General features: G+C 36.6%; 1 protein-coding gene across 1 annotated transcript in view; it reads right to left on the minus strand.

Moving 5' to 3' along the window:
* Positions 1 to 19,472, minus strand: part of LOC101154316 (eyes shut homolog) — a 436,121-nt gene that overhangs the window by 59,889 nt on the left and 356,760 nt on the right. The gene's annotated exons all lie outside the window — the stretch shown is intronic.

Consider the following 19,472-nt stretch of genomic DNA (forward strand, 5'->3'; position numbering starts at 1 on the left):
AAGGAAAAGAAAGTTAGCAGGACCTACGGGTCTCACCTTCACACTGCCAATCTCAAAGTTTTCTCTTGAGGAAACCATGCTAACAGACACCTGTTCAGAGAAGCAATGTAAGGTGATTATTTACACATAACCTATTGTGCTTTTAGCCCCACCCTCACATGATAAAGCCAATAGAAATTGATGCTGAGGTCCAAGTACAGATTTTTTTTTTTTTTGAGGTGGAGTCTAGGTCTGTCACCCAGGCTGGAGTGCAGTGACACAATCTCGGCTCACTGCAACCTCTGCTTCCCGGGTTCAAGCAATTCACCAGCCTCAGCCTCCTGAGTAGGGATCACAGGCATGCACCGCCACACCCAGGTAATTTTTTGTATTTTTAGCAGATACGGGGTTTTGCCATGTTGGCCAGGCTGGTCTTGAACTCCTTACCTCAGGTGACCCACACGCCTCGGCCTCCCAAAGTGCTGGGATTACAGGCATGAGCCATCATGCCCAGCCTACAGGTTCTTCTAATACCTAATTGAAGTGTCCTGACATGACAATTTTATATTACATGGCAATGTGCTATGGCAATAATATCTTCTGATTTGGGAAGTGAATATGATACAAAGAGAATTAACAGGAAAGCAGAGAATCAAGAGATGCCTTCTACTATGAAAATTATTCCCAGAGCTGCACTGACCTTGAAACTCACCTGTTGCTCCATGGCTGCTGAGTTAATTTTTCTTTACTTTCCCATGTGTCTTCCCAATATATTTGCATTCATTGGAATAATCCTGAGTTCTCTTGATTTCTTGCAAATTGAAAATGCCTAAACACAGAATTAGTTTTGCCCATTGATCAAGCCTTAATAAATCTTACAGATTCTGGCCTTGACCAAGGCTATGATCTCCACTCAATCAGTGACTGGCCTGAGCTGGCTCTGGAGGGGTCTGGCCAGGCCTCTTACTAAGTTATCTTTATAGTTTTCATGGCACCTGTACTCAGGGGCAGCTCTGTTTTGTATTTAGAAATACCTCATTTTCAAGAAAGATATCTGTTTTCATTATTCCTATTATAGTCCCAGCAGCCTTTAAAAATGTGCTTAGCCAGTCAAAATGATAATCTTGAGATTTTTCTAACTTTACCTTTTTCTCCTACTTATTTGCTTAGAGAAAAGAGTGGTCATCTACCTCTCCAAACTGTATGCCACCACTACTGTGCTCTTAACTAATATTTCTGATTTGTCAGTTAGGAATTCCTTCCTCTCTGTTTCATTTTTTTTTCAGAAGCCTCAAACATACCATGTTTTCTATTCTTTCTTCACGTATTACTAAAGTATATTTTCCCTTCCCTTCCATATTTGCTATTCTTTCAACTTTGCCATTCACCTTCCTAATCCATTGATATTTCAGAAAATGTTCTTTTTCCATTTCTGCTATTTATTACCATGTGGCTTACTTCATCCTACTGAGACATCATTTCTACATTTGTAAATGGGGATTAAAAATGCCTGCATTTCCTACTTTGCATAGATTTGTGAGAATGAAAGATGGTCATACAATGGAAGTGTTTTGTAGTTACAAAGTTTTACATATTATCTAGAGAACTATCTTGCTTTCATTTTATATGGTCAGAAACAAGATATTAAATAAGGAAGTGCTCTCAGAAAGAAAGACCTTTGCATTTAAAAATGTGGTTCATCATTTATATTTATTTAGTCACACACCGTTTTAAAAAGTGTCATTACTTTTTTATCTGTATGATATATATTATTTTTGGACCTGAACTCAGTTTGTTAAAATGCAAAGATCAATAGAAATCAGAAAGCTCTGAATATTAGTTGTCAAAAATAATAAAATAGTTCACCTCTGAATTTTGATGAGCAAATCAACATGTTCAGTTTTCCATCAAGAAAGAAAAATAGCTGTCTCATTCAAATACATTTTTTAATTTATATTATATTAATATTGCTGTCACAGTGACCATTATGACTTCAAGTAATCTATGTAAACACCATCTAACAAAATGTACCTGAGAACTGTGTTTCATGCTTACCAATTTATTATTCTGCCTATTTGGAAGTTCTATTATTACTAGCATAAATAGTTTATATACTTCTTCCCTTAGGGAGGAAAAACCTCTCAATTATATTGTTTATTAGCTAAGACAAAAACTCTAGCATTTACCTAAATATAAAGCTTTTGGATAGAGGAGACATATAGTTTAGTGGGGATTTTGGGCACCTAAGATTTATTGCCAGATATTCTTGTTAACTTACTTGGTCTACAGTGATTGTGAAAGTACGTTTTTGAGCGTTGTCCCCTTTGCCATTCCAAAATTGAGATTAAAGCAATGCTCAATTTTACATTTAAGATGAATAAAGTATGATCATAAAATAACATATCTAAAATGACCAAAAATTAATAATTAATTGTCTGATGTGGACCATTCAAGCACATCAGACACCTAACAAATAGGCTAGATGAGCATCTTTCATGAAAGGAAAGTTAGCATCTATATTTTTAAGGAGGCATATGATAATAAGGACTACAGAGCAATTACTTTGAGAGTGCTTCTACTGTCACATTTTAGAAGAGGTTCTAATGCAAGATTTCTGTTTCATTTCTTATTTTTAATTTTACCAAGAAACCCTTGAATTTGCAATTGTATACTACAAATAAATGCACTAGGTACAAGTGCCTCAATGTCCTAGGAAATTGATGTCTTAGTTCAAAAGGAAATGCTGTTACAGCTTTATAATTGAATCATATAATTTCCATGGTTGAGTAGATGTTGGCTTTCACCGGTCCTTGTCCTTTAAAGTCCACCACCTGACACATCACCACAAAGAACAGGTAATTTATTATTTTTTATTGCCATTAATTTATAGCTTTAAGTTTCAAAGGAGAATTATAAGTTACCACAATATCTGGAGCTTTTTAAGCTTTGTATTCCCCTTTGACTGCTTAGGATAATCTAAATCACCAGAGATTAGAAAAGAATCATGAAATAATGTTCAAATTATGGAAAAACAGACTTTAGAAAACAGTATTAAAATGCAGGTAAATTATCTTAGTGGATTATTTATTTCTGACAGATTTGCCTATATTGTAGTTAAAGAAATTGGCTTTTTTTCTTGATTTATAATGATTTTATTTATAGAAAAAATATAATGGGACAAATTTTCTTTGGATCTAAAATTTTTCTTAAAATTCAAAATTCAAATGATAGTTGTGGTATTATAAATTTGGATTCTATTTTATTTAAAATGTTGCCACCTCTGAAAATGGCTTAAAGGCTCTATCACAAAATATTTGCTAGTAAAATTAATACAATACAATCTAGCTGTATTAACACAGAGCACCAATCAACTTTACCAAACACTATTTGCAAATAAACATTTGTAATCAAGAATTTTGGAGACTTAAAATCCATCTCACTTACACACTAGTTATTGAACTTTGAGGTCCAGAGAAGAAAATAATTTATCAGTTTCCTATCCTGTGATGTGAGAATAATAACAGGCATATCATAGAAACTTGTGAGGATTATCCCTCTTACATTTATACGAAAACTAAAGTCTAGAGAGGCTAAGAGATCTTAAGGTATCACAAAGAGAAACTTGTAGGTTTAGTATTCAAATTTATATGCCCTGCTCTAAAATGCTACATTTTCCTTGATAAGCACATAATCACATACAGAGTTTCAGATTATTTAATTTCTTATTCATAGAAAGAATATGTTGGATGTATAAAACATATTTCTTAGGAATTATTATCTACAAAACAGGTTTTAAAATACTGTTAACTCCAATCACTTAACAGTTTGAGTTGTTTTGGATGGTTCACCAGTCCCTATAACTCTTGCAGCTTACTGCCATTTGGGTTTCTCAGACAAAACCACAGCCTTCTACTCGATTTGAGAATTTTTCTTTTTAACCTGTACACTCGCTAAGAGAATACAATTTGGAATAAGTTGACAGAAATAGCTATAATAGTATATGTAGTTGCACATTGACTGTTTCAGTCAAGGCACAACCAGGGAAAGAAAGTGTTGCAATTAAGTGAATTCAGATCAAAGATTTGGTTAAGATGGTTAAGAAGGAGCTGAGGACCAATCAGAACACAGTAAAGGAACCTACATATTAGGAACTGCAGGAAACCATCTAGCACTCCTAGACTGGAGAGAGAAAGGAAAATTGTGGTGTCACTTGAAGTAGCACCAGTCCCTGAACAGAAGCTGGAGATGGAGACATGGAGGACATGTAGTCACTTTAAGAATACCCTTCAAAAAATCAATGAATCCAGCAGCTGGTTTTTTGAAAAGATCAACAAAATTGATAGACCACTAGCAAGACTAATAAAGAAGAAAAGAGAGAAGAATCAAATAGACACAACAAAAAATGATAAAGGGGATATCACCACAAATCCCACAGAAATACAAACTACCGTCAGAGAATACTATAAAAACCTCTATGCAAATAAACCAGAAAACCTAGAAGAAAAGGACAAATGCTTCAACACATACACCCTCCCAAGACTAAACCAGGAAGAAGTTGAATCTCTGAATAGACCAATAACAGGTTCTGAAATTGAGGCAATAATTAATAGCTTACCAAGAAAAAAAGCCCAGGACCAGATGGATTCACAGCCAAATTCTACCAGAGGTAGAAGGAGGAGCTGGTACCATTCCATCTGAAACTATTCCAATCAATAGAAAAGGAGGGATTCCTCCCTAACTCATTTTATGAGGCCAGCATCATCCTGATACCAAAGCCTAGCAGAGACACAACAAAGAAAGAGAATTTTAGACCAATATCCCAGATGAACATCAGTGCAAAAATCCTCAATTTTTTACTGGCAAACCAAATCCAGCAGCACATCAAAAAGCTTATCCACCATGATCAAGTGGGCTTCCTCCCTGGGATGCAAGGCTGGTTCAACATACGCAAATCAATAAACATAATCCAGCATATAAACAGAACCAACGACAAAAACCATATGATTATCTCAATAGATGCAGAAAAGGCCTTTGACAAAATTCAACAACTACTTCCTGCTAAAAACTCTCAATAAATTAGGGATTGATGGGACGTATCTCAAAATAATAAGAGCTATCTATGACAAACCCACAGCCAATATCACACTGAATGAGCAAAAACTGGAGGCATTCCCTTTGAAAACTGGCACAAGACAGGGATGCCCTCTCTCACCACTCCTATTCAACATAGTGTTGGAAGTTCTGGCCAGGGCAATCAGACAGGAGAAGGAAATAAAGGGTATTCAGTTAGGAAAAGAGGAAATCAAAATGTTCCTGTTTGCAGATGACATGATTGTATATCTAGAAAACCCCACTGTCTCAGCCCAAAATCTCCTCAAGCTGATAGGCAACTTCAGCAAAGTCTCAGGATACAAAATCAATGTGCAAAAATCACAAGCATTCTTATACACCAATAACAGACACACAAAGAGCCAAATCATGAGTGAACTCCCATTCACAATTGCTTCAAAGAGAATAAAATACCTAGGAATCCAACTTACAAGGGATGTGAAGGACCTCTTCAAGGAGAACTACAAACCACTGCTCAATGAAATAAAAGAGGATACAAACAAATGGAAGAACATTCCATGCTCATGGGTAGGAAGAATCAATATCGTGAAAATGGCCATATTGCCCAAGGTAATTTATAGATTCAATGCCATCCCCATCAAGTTACCAATGACTTTCTTCACAGAATTGGAAAAAACTACTTTAAAGTTCATATGGAACCAAAAATGAGCCCGCATTGCCAAGTCAATCCTAAGCCAAAAGAACAAAGCTGGAGGCATCATGCTACCTGACTTCAAACTATACTACAAGGCTACAGTAACCAATACAGCATGGTACTGGTACCAAAACAGAGATATAGACCAATGGAACAGAACAGAGCCCTCAGAAATAATGCCACATATCTACAACCATCTGACCTTTGACAAACCTGACAAAAACAAGAAATGGGGAAATGATTCCCTATTTAATAAATGGTGCTGGGAAAACTGGCTAGCCATATGTAGAAAGCTGAAACTGGATCCCTTCCTTACACCTTATACAAAAATTAATTCATGTGGATTAAAGACTTAAATGTCAGACCTAAAACCATAAAAACCCTAGAAGAAAACCTGGGCAATACCATTCAGGACATAGGCATGGGCAAGGACTTCATGTCTAAAACACCAAAAGCAATGACAACAAAAGCCAAAATTGACAAATGGGATCTAATTAAACTAAAGAGCTTCTGCACAGCAAAAGAAACCACCATCAGAGTGAACAGGCAACCTACAGAATGGGAGAAAATTTTTGCAATCTACTCATCTGACAAAGGGCTAATATCCAGAACCTACAATGAACTCCAACAAATTTACAACAAAAAAACAAACAATCCCATCAAAAAGTGGGCAAAGGACGTGAACAGACACTTCTCAAAAAGAAGACATTTATGCAGCCAAAAGACACATGAAAAAGTGCTCATCATCACTGGCCATCAGAGAAATGCAAATCAAAACCACAATGCGATACCATCTCACACCAGTTAGAATGGCAATAATTAAAAAGTCAGGAAACAACAGGTGCTGGAGAGGATGTGGAGAAATAGGAACACTTTTACACTGTTGGTGGTGTGTCCAGAATTGGTGGGTTCTTGGTCTCACTGACTTCAAGAATGAAGCCGCGGAACCTCATGGTGAGTGTTACAGTTCTTAAAGGTGGCGTGTCTGGAGTTTGTTCCCTCTGATGTTTGGAGGTATTCGGAATTTCTTCCTTCTGCTGGGTTCGTGGTCTTGCTGGCTCAGGAGTGAAGCTGCAGACCTTTGCGGTGAGTGTTACAGCTCATAAAGGCAGTGTGGACCCAAAGAGTGAGCAGCAGCAAGATTTATTGCAAAGAGCGAAAGAACAAAGCTTCCACAGTGTGGAAGGGGACCCCAGTGGGTTGCCACTGCTGGCTCCGGCAGACTGCTTTTATTCTCTTATCTGGCCCCACCCACATCCTGCTGATTGGTCCATTTTACAGAGAGCCTAGCGCTCCATTTTACAGAGAGCTGATTGGTCCGTTTTGACAGGGTGCTGATTGGTGCGTTTACAATCCCTGAGCTAGACACAAAAGTTCTCCACCTCCCCACTAGATTAGGTAGATACAGAGTGTTGACACAAAGGTTCTCCAAGTCCCCACCAGAGTAGCTAGATACAGAGTGTCGATTGGTGCATTCAGAAACCCTGAGCTATACAGAGGGTGCTGATTGGTGTGTTTACAAACCTTGAGCTAGATAGAGAGTGCTGATTCGTGTATTTACAATCCTTTAGCTAGACATAAAGGTTCTCCAAGTCCCCACCAGAGTAGCTAGATACAGAGTGTCGATTGGTGCATTCACAAACCCTGAGCTAGATACAGGTTGCTGATTGGTGTGTTTACAAACCTTGAGCTAGATACAGAGTGCCAATTGGTGTATTTACAATCCCTTAGCTAGACATAAAGGTTCTCCAAGTCCCCACCAAACTCAGGAACCCAGCTGGCCTTACCCAGTGGATCCCATACTGGGGCCACAGGTGGAGTTGCCTGCCAGTCCTGCGCCATGCGCCCGCACTCCTCAGTCCTTGGGTGGTTGATGGGACTGGGCGCTGTGGAGCAGGGGGCGGCGTTGGTCGGGGCGGCTTGGGCCGTGCAGGAGCCCATGGCAGTGGGGAGGCTCAGGCATGGCGGGCTGCAGGTCCCAAGCCCTGCCCTGCAGGGAGGCAGCTAAGGCCCGGCAAGAAGTCCAGCACAGCAGCTGCTGGCCCAGGTGCTAAGCCCTTCGCTGCCCAGTGCCGGCAGGGCTGGACGGCAGCTCCGAGTGCGGGACCAGCCAAGCCCATGCCCACCCAGAACTCATGCTGCAGCCCTGGTTCCCGCGTGCGCCTGTCCCTCCACACCTCCCCGCAAGCTGAGGGAGCCGGCTCCAGCCTCGGCCAGCCCAGGAAGGGGCTCCCACCATGCAGCACAGGGCTGAAGGGCTCCTCAAGTGCTGCCAAAGTGGGAGCCAAGGCAGAGGAGGCGCCAAGAGCAAGCGAGGGCTGTGAGGGCTGTCAGCATGCTGTCACCTCTCAGTGGGACTGTAAACTAGTTCAACCATTGTGGAAGTCAGTGTGGCGATTCCTCAGGGATCTAGAACTAGAATTACCATTTGACCCAGCAATCACATTACTGGGTATATACCCAAAGGATTATAAATCATGCTGCTATAAAGACACATGCACACGTATGTTTATTGCGGCACTATTCACAGTAGCAAAGACTTAGAACCAACCCAAATGTCCAACAATGATAGACTCGATTAAGAAAATGTGGCACATATACACCATGGAATACTATGCAGCCATAAAAAGGATAAGTTCATGTGCTTCGTGGGGAAATGGATGAAGCTGGAAACCATCATTCTCAGCAAACTATGACAAGGACAAAAAACCAAACACCGCATGTTCTCACTCATAGGTGGGAACTGAACAATGAGAACACATGGACACAGGAAGGGGAACATCACACACTGGGGCCTGTTGTGGGGTGTGGGGAGGGGGGAGGAGTAGCATTAGGAGATATACCTAATGGTAAATGACGAGTTAATGGGTGTAGCACACCAACATGGCACATGTATACATATGTAACTAACCTGCACATTGTGCACATGTACCCTAAAACTTAAAGTATAATAAAAAAAAAAAAAAGAAAGAATAGCTGCTAAGGCAGAGTAAGAGGAGAAACATCTGAGCTCCTTCCTCCCAACTGTTGCCCATCTCTAGAGGCTGACTCAGCTGGAATTCAGGTAATGTGGGATCCAAGGAACAGCGTCTACAGTGCTCAGCCTTCTTAATATATGATCATTACTCTACAAGCTATGGCATGTTTGATTTGAGAAGCACTCAAATCACCTTATTCATTTTATCAAATTCTGTTCTTTCTTCTGACTAAGTACTAGGTACTCAATAGCTACAAAAACTATCCTCCAAAGGCAGAAACAGCATCTTACACTTAGTTATTGGGGATAACCATGATAATATTCCCTCAAAGCAGGTTCTCACACACAGATACTCATCCACTCAGTACGTAAAACCTGACCTTCACTCTGCCTCACCGTATCATAAGCAAAGGATCTGAAGTGAAGAAACAAAAACCGACATGTTCCTGGAAGATGCCAATGGTACTGCTATAATTATTTGTCAAAGAATGCAACTAATATTTTAGAATTTGTCCATGTCATGATTCTCAATTTTTTAGTTGATTTTTGTGTCACGTTTCTTTTTCTATCACAATTTTAATAATAAGCAGCCCTTCCATCCACCTCCACAGGAGGAAGATTAACTGTGAGATGGCTAAGGAAAGGCAATGCTAATCAATGATGTGGCCAATTCTTTCTGCAACAGTTATACACATTTTTATATTCCGGGATAAACTTCTCCTGCCCACTCATAAATTTTTATTTCCTTCTCCTCTGGTTTTATGGTTAAATTAACGAAAAATAAAACTTTTCAGAAGGTAGCTGACTCTTCATGTGATTTCAAATTTACCAACAGGAAATATCCAATATACACTCTTTATGCCTTCCTACAGCACATGACATCTTTGTCTTTTGTTTTTTTTTTTTTATACTTTAAGTTTTAGGGTACATGTGCACAACGTGCAGGTTTGTTACATATGTATACATGTGCCATGTTGGTGTGCTGTACCCATTAACTCGTCATTTAACATTAGGTATATCTCCTAATGCTATCCCTGCCTCCTCCCCACACCCCACAACAGGCCTCAGTGTGTGATGTTCCCCTTCCTGTGTCCATGTGTTCTCATTGTTCAGTTCCCACCTATGAGTGAGAACATGCGGTGTTTGGTTTTTTGTCCTTGCAATAGTTTGCTGAGAATGATGGTTTCCAGCTTTATCCATGTCCCCACGAAGCACATGAAATCATCCTTTTTTATGGCTGCACAGTATTCCATGGTGTATATGTGCCACATTTTCTTAATCGAGTCTATCATTGTTGGACATTTGGGTTGGTTCCAAGTCTTTGCTATTGTTAATAGTGCCGCAATAAACATACGTGTGCATGTGTCTTTATAGCAGCATGATTTATAATCCTTTGGGTACATACCCAGTAATGTGATTGCTGGGTCAAATGGTATTTCTACTTCTAGATCCCTGAGGAATCGCCACTCTGACTTCCATAATGGTTGAACTAGTTTACAGACCCACCAACAGTGTAAAAGTGTTCCTATTTCTCCACATCCTCTCCAGCACCTGTTGTTTCCTGACTTTTTAATGATCGCCATTCTAACTGATATGAGATGGTATCTCATTGTGGTTTTGATATGCATTTAGTTATCTATGACAAATCCACAGCCAATATGATACTGAATGAGCAAAAACTGGAAGCATTCCCTTTCAAAACTGGCACTAGACAGATGCCCTCTCTCACCACTCTTATTCAATATAATGTTGGAAGTTCTGGCCAGGGCAATCAGACAGGAGAAGGAAATAAAGGGTATTCAATTAGGAAAAGAGGAAGTCAAATTGTCCCTGTTTGCAGATGACATGATTGTATATCTAGAAAACCCCATCGTCTCAGCCCAAAATCTTCTTAAGCTGATAGGCAACTTCAGCAAAGTCTCAGGATACAAAATCAATGTGCAAAAATCACAAGCATTCCTATACACCAATAACAGACAAACAGAGAGCCAAATCATGAGTGAACTCCCATTCACAATTGCTTCAAAGAGAATAAAATACCTAGGAATCCAACTTACAAGGGACGTGAAGGATCTCTTCAAGGAGAAATCTTTGTTTTTAATATTGCTTTTAATTCTAATAGTAATTACTTGAACTGGCCAGAAACAGAAATTCCTCAAGTGCTTAGGAGAAAAGCCTAGCTATAGTAGCATCACACTTTTTCTATTTTTAGGCAATTACAAATATATTTTGAATTTGGAAAATAACATATAATTTAAATGATATACACACACATATATACACACACATATATACACATATATGTATATACATATATACACACATATATACATATATATACACATATATATACATATATATATATATGCAGTAACTTCCTAATAAGTTTATTGAAATTTATCTGATTTTAGGTGAATAAAAAATAAAGGTTTGGAGAGTACCTTTTTAAATGTCAGAGGAATCCAACAACCAATTGTACAAGTGAGGGGCAGAAGGAGTCTTTGATTTGAGGATACTTACTAGCTGTTGTTGCACATCTGATCACTTTGCCTATTCTTCTTACTACCTGGGTGTCAAATCAATTCAGAAAAAGAATCTGGAAACTGTAAACCAAAAATAAAATTCTAAGCCCCCCCAATCAACTGAATAGACCCCTCATCTCAGCCAAGTGCATCAAGTGCATTCTTTTTTTTTTTTTTTTTTTGAGTTGGAGTCCTGCTGTGTTGCCCAGGCTAGAGTGCAGTGGTGCAATCTTGACTCACTGCAACCTCTGCCTCCTGGGTTCAAGCTATTCTGCTGACTCAGCCTCCTGAGTACCAGGGACCACAAGCACCCGCCACCATGCCCAGCTGGTTTTTGTATTTTTAGTAGAGACAGGGTTTCACCATACTGGGCAGGCTGGTCTCAAACTCCTGACTTCACGTGATTCACCCACCTTGGCCTCCCAAAGCGCTGAGATTACAGGCATGAGCCACCACACACGGCCATCAGCCAAGTGCATTCTAAAGTAAACCAGAAACCCTAGTTCAGGCCATAATAGGAATAGGTGGTCAGACATGCTTCATTACACCTCCCTCCTGTTGGATTAATTTGGGCACAATTGGCCAGCATTAACATTAAAACAGAAACCTTAAGATGGACAGTACAGACTCTTTGTAGCAATAAGATACCTACATGACAGCAGGTTCTGAAAGAAATTGAAGTATTAATATTTTACTCCCAAATATATTTATTTGACATATTTTGAAATGGCCCTGCAAAGCTGTCTCTTGTTGGGGAAAATCTACATTCTGTAGAGAATCCTTTTCCCTTTCCAGGTGTTTTTACTGATCCGGAGTGAATTAACAAAGAGTCTGGCACCCGTTAAAGTTTGACAAGAAACATTTACAATGTTTTCTCTCCGAAGGCTGCTACCTGGAGCCTTCATCTGCATAATAAGAACCCGGGTCTCTATAACCCCTGATCTTAACCCAGACAGTCCCTTCTGTTGATTCCTGATCTTTAGATGCACTCTTTCAACTAATTGCCAATTAGAAAATCTTTGAATTTGGCCTGGCAAGGTGGCTCACACCTGTAGTCCCAGGACTTTGGGAGGCCGAAGCTGACAGATCATGAGGTCAGGAGTTTGAGGCCAGCCTGGCCAACATGGTGAAACACCACCCCCCTCCGCCCCCCGTCTCTACTAAAGATAAAAAAAATTAGCCAGGCATGGTGGCGCATGCCTGTAATCCCAGCCACTTGGGAGGCTGAGACAGGAGCATCGCTTGAACTGGGGAGGCAGAGGTTGCTGTGAGCAGAGATCACACCATTGCACTCCAGCCTGGGCAACAGAGTGAGACTCCATTCCCCCCCCGCCCCCTCCCCACCAAAAAAAGAAAAAGAAAATCTTTGAATTCAGCTATGACCCGGAAGTTCCCTCCCTACCCACTTCAAGTTGTCCTGACTTTCTGTACAGATTCAATCAGTGTACATCTTGCATGTATTGACTGATGTCTTATGTCTCTCTAAGATGTATAACACCAAGCTGTAGCCCAACCACCTTGGGCACATGTTCTCAGGATCTCATGGAGCTGTGTCATGGGGCCAAGGTCACTTGTATTTTGCTCAGAATAAATCTCCAAATATTTTACAGAGTTTGACTCTTTTTGTCAACAAAATGTAAAGCATTAAAGAAATTAGCCAGCAATATACTTAATTATCATGAGCATAGTAAGCGATTTTAGTTTTCCTTTCATCACTTATTAATATCTTACATCAAATTTATTTTTACACTGACAGGATTATATCCCTTCTTTAAAGCTTTCTATTTATAGTATGCAATGTAATATGGAGGTTACTACCTACTTCAAGCATAGAAGGCCCATCCTTTATACTCCACAGGCTTGTAGCACATTTATATCTGAGAATTATTAGTGAAAAGCTTCCTTTAACAGTTTTAGAAATGAAAATCAAGAACATCTGTGACTTTTGTTTGACCCATAGGCAGTTACAAGGCAAATGTGCATACTCCTCTAGCAATCACTATAGCAACAAGCAAGTAATTGCTTTAAATAGCATAAGGTGCCTTCGTTGAAATCATTTCAAGTATCCTGAGTTAACTCTGTGTCAACAAAGCACTCATAGGTCTTGGATTCTTTAATGGGTGTTCTTTTAAAAAAGAAAATTACAGCTTTGTAATTGGTCATTTAAAATTTCAGAAAAATGTAGATACACCAAAGAAAATGTATTCTCCAACTATGAAGAAATAATTGGCAAAATAGTATCATTTCCATATTCCTAATAATTTTTCCTATACATATACTGTATGTATTTATTTCTATTTCTTATTTCTTACTATAAGACTTTAAGCCAATGCTTGTGTTACTTGTTTTCATTGCCTTCTTACAATTATCTTATACAGATATATTATAAAATAAACTCACTTTTAAAATATTTTCTGTGATAAGATTATGAAATGGCATCCAAAGGGAATCACACGCTGGATTTTTTATTTTATTTCTGAAAAATATTTGTAGGTTCAATTTAATTATCATATATTGAAAGGTGCTTAGTGCTTTTTTGCATCAGACAAGGTGAAAAATTCAACTTTCAAATGGCTATAGTCCCTGGCTTCTTATTTTCATCTTAGCGAAATAAAACAACACCCTACTTATGAATTGAAATTGTAATGCCATTGCATTTTCTGCTATACCATAGAAATAACTCTAAATACTAAAATGTATACAGTGGAAAATGCTGATAGTATTCCAATTTGTTTCATTTTCAATTTGAAGAAAAAGGATATGTGTCTCCTGGGGTGAAGAAATGAGTCAATTAGGTATAGAAGAAGGGGCATAACTATATCAAGCTTACACTAAAAATGCTGAATAACAATGACAAATTAGATAATTATTAATAAGTAGATAATTCCAACCCTAAAAAACAAAAGACCTTGCATGGTTAATATACAAATGACTTTTAGAAACAGAAACATAAATGGAAGCCAAGGAAACAATCAACTGAGTGAAGAAACAACTTGTGGAATAGGAAAAAATATTTGCAAATCATATATTCAATAAGGGATTATTATTGAAAATGCATAAGAAACTTGAATAATTTAATAGGAAACAAATGACCCAATCAAAAAATGGGAACGATCTGAATAGACATTTCTCAAAAGAAGACATACAAATGGACAATATATGAAAAAATGTTTAATGCCACTATTCTTCAGAAAAATGAAAATTAAAACCACTCCTCAGCTCCTCACAAATGTTAGAATGGCTACTATCAAAAAGACAAAAAGTAGCAAGTGTTGGAGAGAATGTGGAGAACAGGGAATCCTTGGACATTATTAATGAGAATGTAAACAATTATAGGCATTATAAAAATACGGAAATTCCTCAAAAAATTAAAAATAGCACTACCATATGCTCCAGCAATCCCTCTACAAAGTATATATCCAAAGGAAAGGAAATCAGTACGTCAAAAAGATATCTTTCCTTTCATATTTACTGCAACACTACTCACAATAGACAAGATATGGAATCAACCTAGGTGTCCATTAACAGATGAATGGATAAACAGTCATATAAATATGTATGTCTAGTATAAATACACACCACTTATAAAGAAGGGAAATCCTATTATTTCCTACAACATGGATGAACCTGGAGGACACTATGTTAAGTGAAATTAGGCACAGAAAGACAAATATCACACAGTTTTACTTATATTTTGAATCTTTGAAGGGGTAGAGAGGAGAAAGGTGGTTATCAGGGAATTAATGGGGGGGTGGAGAAGTGAGGAGATGTTGGACAAAGGATACCAAATTTTATTCACGTAGAAGAAATAAAGATACCTAATGTATGACACGGCGACTATAGTTAATGCATTGTATTCTTGAAAATTGCTAAGAGAGATTATTTTGAGTGTTATTACCACAAAAAATGTGAGATAATGCATGTGTTAATTATCTTGACTAAGCCATTCCACAATGTAGAAATATTTCAAACTACATCATGTTGTACACAACAAAAATAAACAATTTGTAATATAAAAATAAATTTAAAAAATATATGTACAAAAAGGAAATACAGATGGCAAATATGCATGTGAAAAGATAGTCAAAGTTAGTATTATAATAATGAAAATGATCAAATCAGGGTAATTGGGATATGCTAGGAACATTTAAATCACACATTACATGAATGTATTAAATTATCACATGTGTATTGAAAATATGTACACCTATTATATCATTTCTTCTGAAATTGAAATCTAAAATACTGTACACACCACAAGGATAGCAAAAATTAAAACAAGAACAAAAGCAGACACTAAGAACTGCTGAAAAGTAAAATCTAAAATAATACTGAAAACACCACTAGAATAGCAAAAATTAAAAGAACAAAAAACAGACAATAAAAAGTGTTGACAAGGATGTAGAGAAGCCAGAACTCTCACATAATGCTAGTGGGAATGCAATGGTACAGTCATTTTGGAAGACAATTTAAAAGTTTCTTTTGTATTCAAACATACACTTACCAACAACTGATAAATTTTACTTTTGTATTTACTCATGATAAATAAAAATATTTGTCTTCACAGAGACGTGTACATAAATGTTTATAGCAATGTTACTCAAAATTGACGAGAACTGAAACTAAATTTTTATTATGTGGAGAATAGATTAAAAATTAAGGTATATTCAGACAATAGAATATTATTTAACAATCAAAATGAATGAACTATGGGTACATGCAGCAGTAAAGATAATTCTCAGAAGCAATGTGGTAAGTGAAGGAAGCTAGACACAGAGGGTCTGTAGTGTATCGTCCCATGTACATGATATTTGAAGAGAGAAAAGTCTATCAGGATAAAAATACTATCAGTGGTTTCTTAGGGTCCAGAGTTTGAGTTGGGGTTATTGACTACAAAAAGGCATGAGGGAACTTTTTCAGAAAATGGACATATTCTATATTTTGATTATATGTAAACTATACATCTATCTAAATTAATCAAATTATATACATACAAGGGTTGAATTATACTGTATAAAATTATATCTCAGTAAACTTAATTTTAGAAAACTTCTCAGGAAGATAAAGGAGGAAATAATATCCATGAAACAAGAACAAGGCACTGGGGAACAAGAATAGGCAGCTGTGAAACAGAGGTGAGGGAGAAGAAATATTTGAAGTAAAATTTACAAAACCTTTTCAGAATTGGAGACATAATCTTCATATTGGCCTGTTATCACTGAAAACCAAGGACAATTAAAACTAAATAGATAAAAAGAATCACTGTAGTAAAATAGCAGAACCTGAAGAATAAAAATACATTTTTCAATATGACTGTTAACAAAGAGAGGTAATATTGACAATTTTACATTAATGTTACTTAGAAAAGGAATATTTTCTAAGTTAAGAGAAAAAGTAACTACAATATGCAATTATTTGTTCAACTAAGCTGACAATAAGTAGAAAAATAACAATACCTTTTTAAGTATATAAAACAATTTTATTATCAAATGGATCTTTCTAAAAGAACTCCTAAAGAATTCAGTTTGCCTAGAAGAGAAATACAAATAGAAGTAGTGAAGTTGATACCAGAAGCAAGATTTGGAAAACACACACACATACACACACACACATACACACATTTTATTAAATAAATGAATATCAAGATCTCAGGATGAGTTTAGGAAAGCTTGGAAAATTTGTGATTACAAGTTTGGTGACTGGGCATATTTGTATATTTTTAAACTCCATTCAAGATTTATTTGGTTCTTTTCAATGTTAAAATATATGAAAACTACTTCATTCTCCAAAACATGTTATTTTTGATATTCTAAGAGAAAATTACTGAATTGTCAATCTTATTTCCCAAGTAAGATTCTTTTTTCTTTTCTTTAAAGTAATGGTGTTGGTTATTTTCAATTACAATAATGTTGTATGGTCTAGTCATTCTAGAAATATATTTTTTAAAAAGGCTAAAAACAGAGCAAATTATAATCACCTTCATAAAATAAACCACAGTGATATATGGACAAATATAAAAATGTATTAACTATTAACTTTATTACTAAAAGTTTAATGGTAAATTATATAAATTTGACATTATAGGAAAGAAGCAGTAATTTATTATAGGGGTCAGCAAACAATGGCCTATGGGCTAAATCTAGCCTGCTTCCAATCTCTGTCAATAAAGTTTTGTCAGAACACAATCAGATTCATTTATTTTTGTATTGTCCATGGCTGCTTTCATACTACAATGTCAGAACTGAGTAGTTTCAACAGAAACATTCTGGTTTGCAAATCCCAAAACATTTACTATCTGTTCTTTTACAGACCTGTCAGCCTCTGCACTGCTCATATAGGCACCATAGGAACATTTGTGATACTACAGACACTTTCAACTAACTTAAAAAGAGAAAGGTGCCCTTTCTTTTTAGTAGTATAGGACAAAAGGAAAGAATTCTCTTTAACTTTTGAACTGGCAATGATAGAATTTAAGAGATGCAACCCTGAAAACTAAAATTGTACATTGGTTGAATAAAATATTTTCTAAATATGTATTTTTATACTTCAACTTAAGATTGTTGCTCTGACTAAATATTTTTATAATATTTTAATCATGAGCATTCTGCTTTACAAAACCATTTCTTAAAAATACTCATACTTTTGCTGTAGAGTAATTTTCAGTCAGGGGAAATTTGGCAACGTCTGTAGACATTGTTCACTGGCATAATTCTAGTGGAGGAAGAAAAACATGCTACTGGCATCTAGAGCAAAAGGCCAGTTGATCTGCTAAACATTACAATGCATAGGACGGGCCACACAACCAAGAACTCTTCACCCCAAAATGTCAATAGTTCTGAGGCTGATAAATTTTCCTATAGAGATATGGTAAAACAAAAGAAAGCAAAGTAAAACAGAACAGAACAACAACAACAAAAAAACACAAACTAATTAGATTTCAAGATAAAAAAGATTATTTCAGAATTCCCATCTCCAGGCCAGCTTTTATTGTATATACACCAATTGCAGCATCTTTCTGAAGAAAAATAAGGAGGCTCTTTACAGCAGACATCATGTAATAAACAGTATACACTCACAAGGATCATAAGTTTGGGAACTTTTTAGGAAGTTCGTAAAAATAATTTCCCTGCAAGGAAAATTAGCTGTTAGTATGTTGATATTGTTTTCTGTAGAATTCAGGTTAAGGTGTTACTTTTTCAAGGACTCTTTTTTTAACATGGCCTTGTTGCTATTTCATCTTTTTTGAAACCACTCTATGATCACATGACAAGGCAGTTTCAAAGTTTTTGCATGTTAATGCAGTGTGTCTTTGACTAAGGAAGAAAGATAAGAGTGTCCCACAATATAACTTGTTAACTAATAGTTACATGCAGTTTTTAAAGATTTTTGTTTGTTTGATCTTACAATTTCCAGTACCAAAAATTTTCACAAAAATTAGAATTATGACATGGTCTAATCTCCATAATTCTGTTCATGTTATTCCTCAATTTTTGCAAACCTTTTGTCTAAAAAATAAATGTAATAACCTTTCTTCCTAAAGTCATTATTATTTATCTACCTTAACATTTGTAATGACCATAAACTATTTAACATTTTCTTTTCTTTCCTTCTTTGTATGTGTATGTGTGTGTGTGTGTGTGTGTGTGTGTGTGTGTGTGTGTGTGCTTTTAGAGACCTAGTCTTGCTCTGTTGCCCAGGCTGGAGTGCAGTGGAAGGATCATAGCTCACTGCAGTTTTGAAGTCCTGGTCTCAAGGGATCCTTCCACTTTAACATGTCATAACACTTCTTGATTAGCATTAAGTACTGCAGCATTTCTTGTTGCAATGTCAATTATTTATTCATATGTTAAAGAGCTGATAAAAATCAATACAAAGTTACATTTTTTGTGGCGATTGTTGATATATATTCATTAAACAAATTCATATATTTCCCTAATGTTTTCCTATATGATGTATGTTTGAACAGGACTTTGTAACTATCATTAACAAGAATGCAGTATTTCAAGAGTAATATCGATTCTTTGTTAAAAATTTAGACACAATTGTATTACATAAAGATTAAATAACTTAGAATTTTTGAAAATGCATACACATTTTATATACTACTCTTTTTTTAAAAAAAATTTCATTCCATTCCAGGGGTACATGTGCAGGTTTGTTATATAGGTAAACTCGTCTTACAGGGGTTTGTTGTACAGATTATTTCATCACCCAGATATTAAGCCTAGTA

Source organism: Gorilla gorilla, chromosome 5 (assembly GCF_029281585.2).
Source record: "Gorilla gorilla gorilla isolate KB3781 chromosome 5, NHGRI_mGorGor1-v2.1_pri, whole genome shotgun sequence".
NCBI classification, from domain to species: domain Eukaryota; kingdom Metazoa; phylum Chordata; class Mammalia; order Primates; family Hominidae; genus Gorilla; species Gorilla gorilla.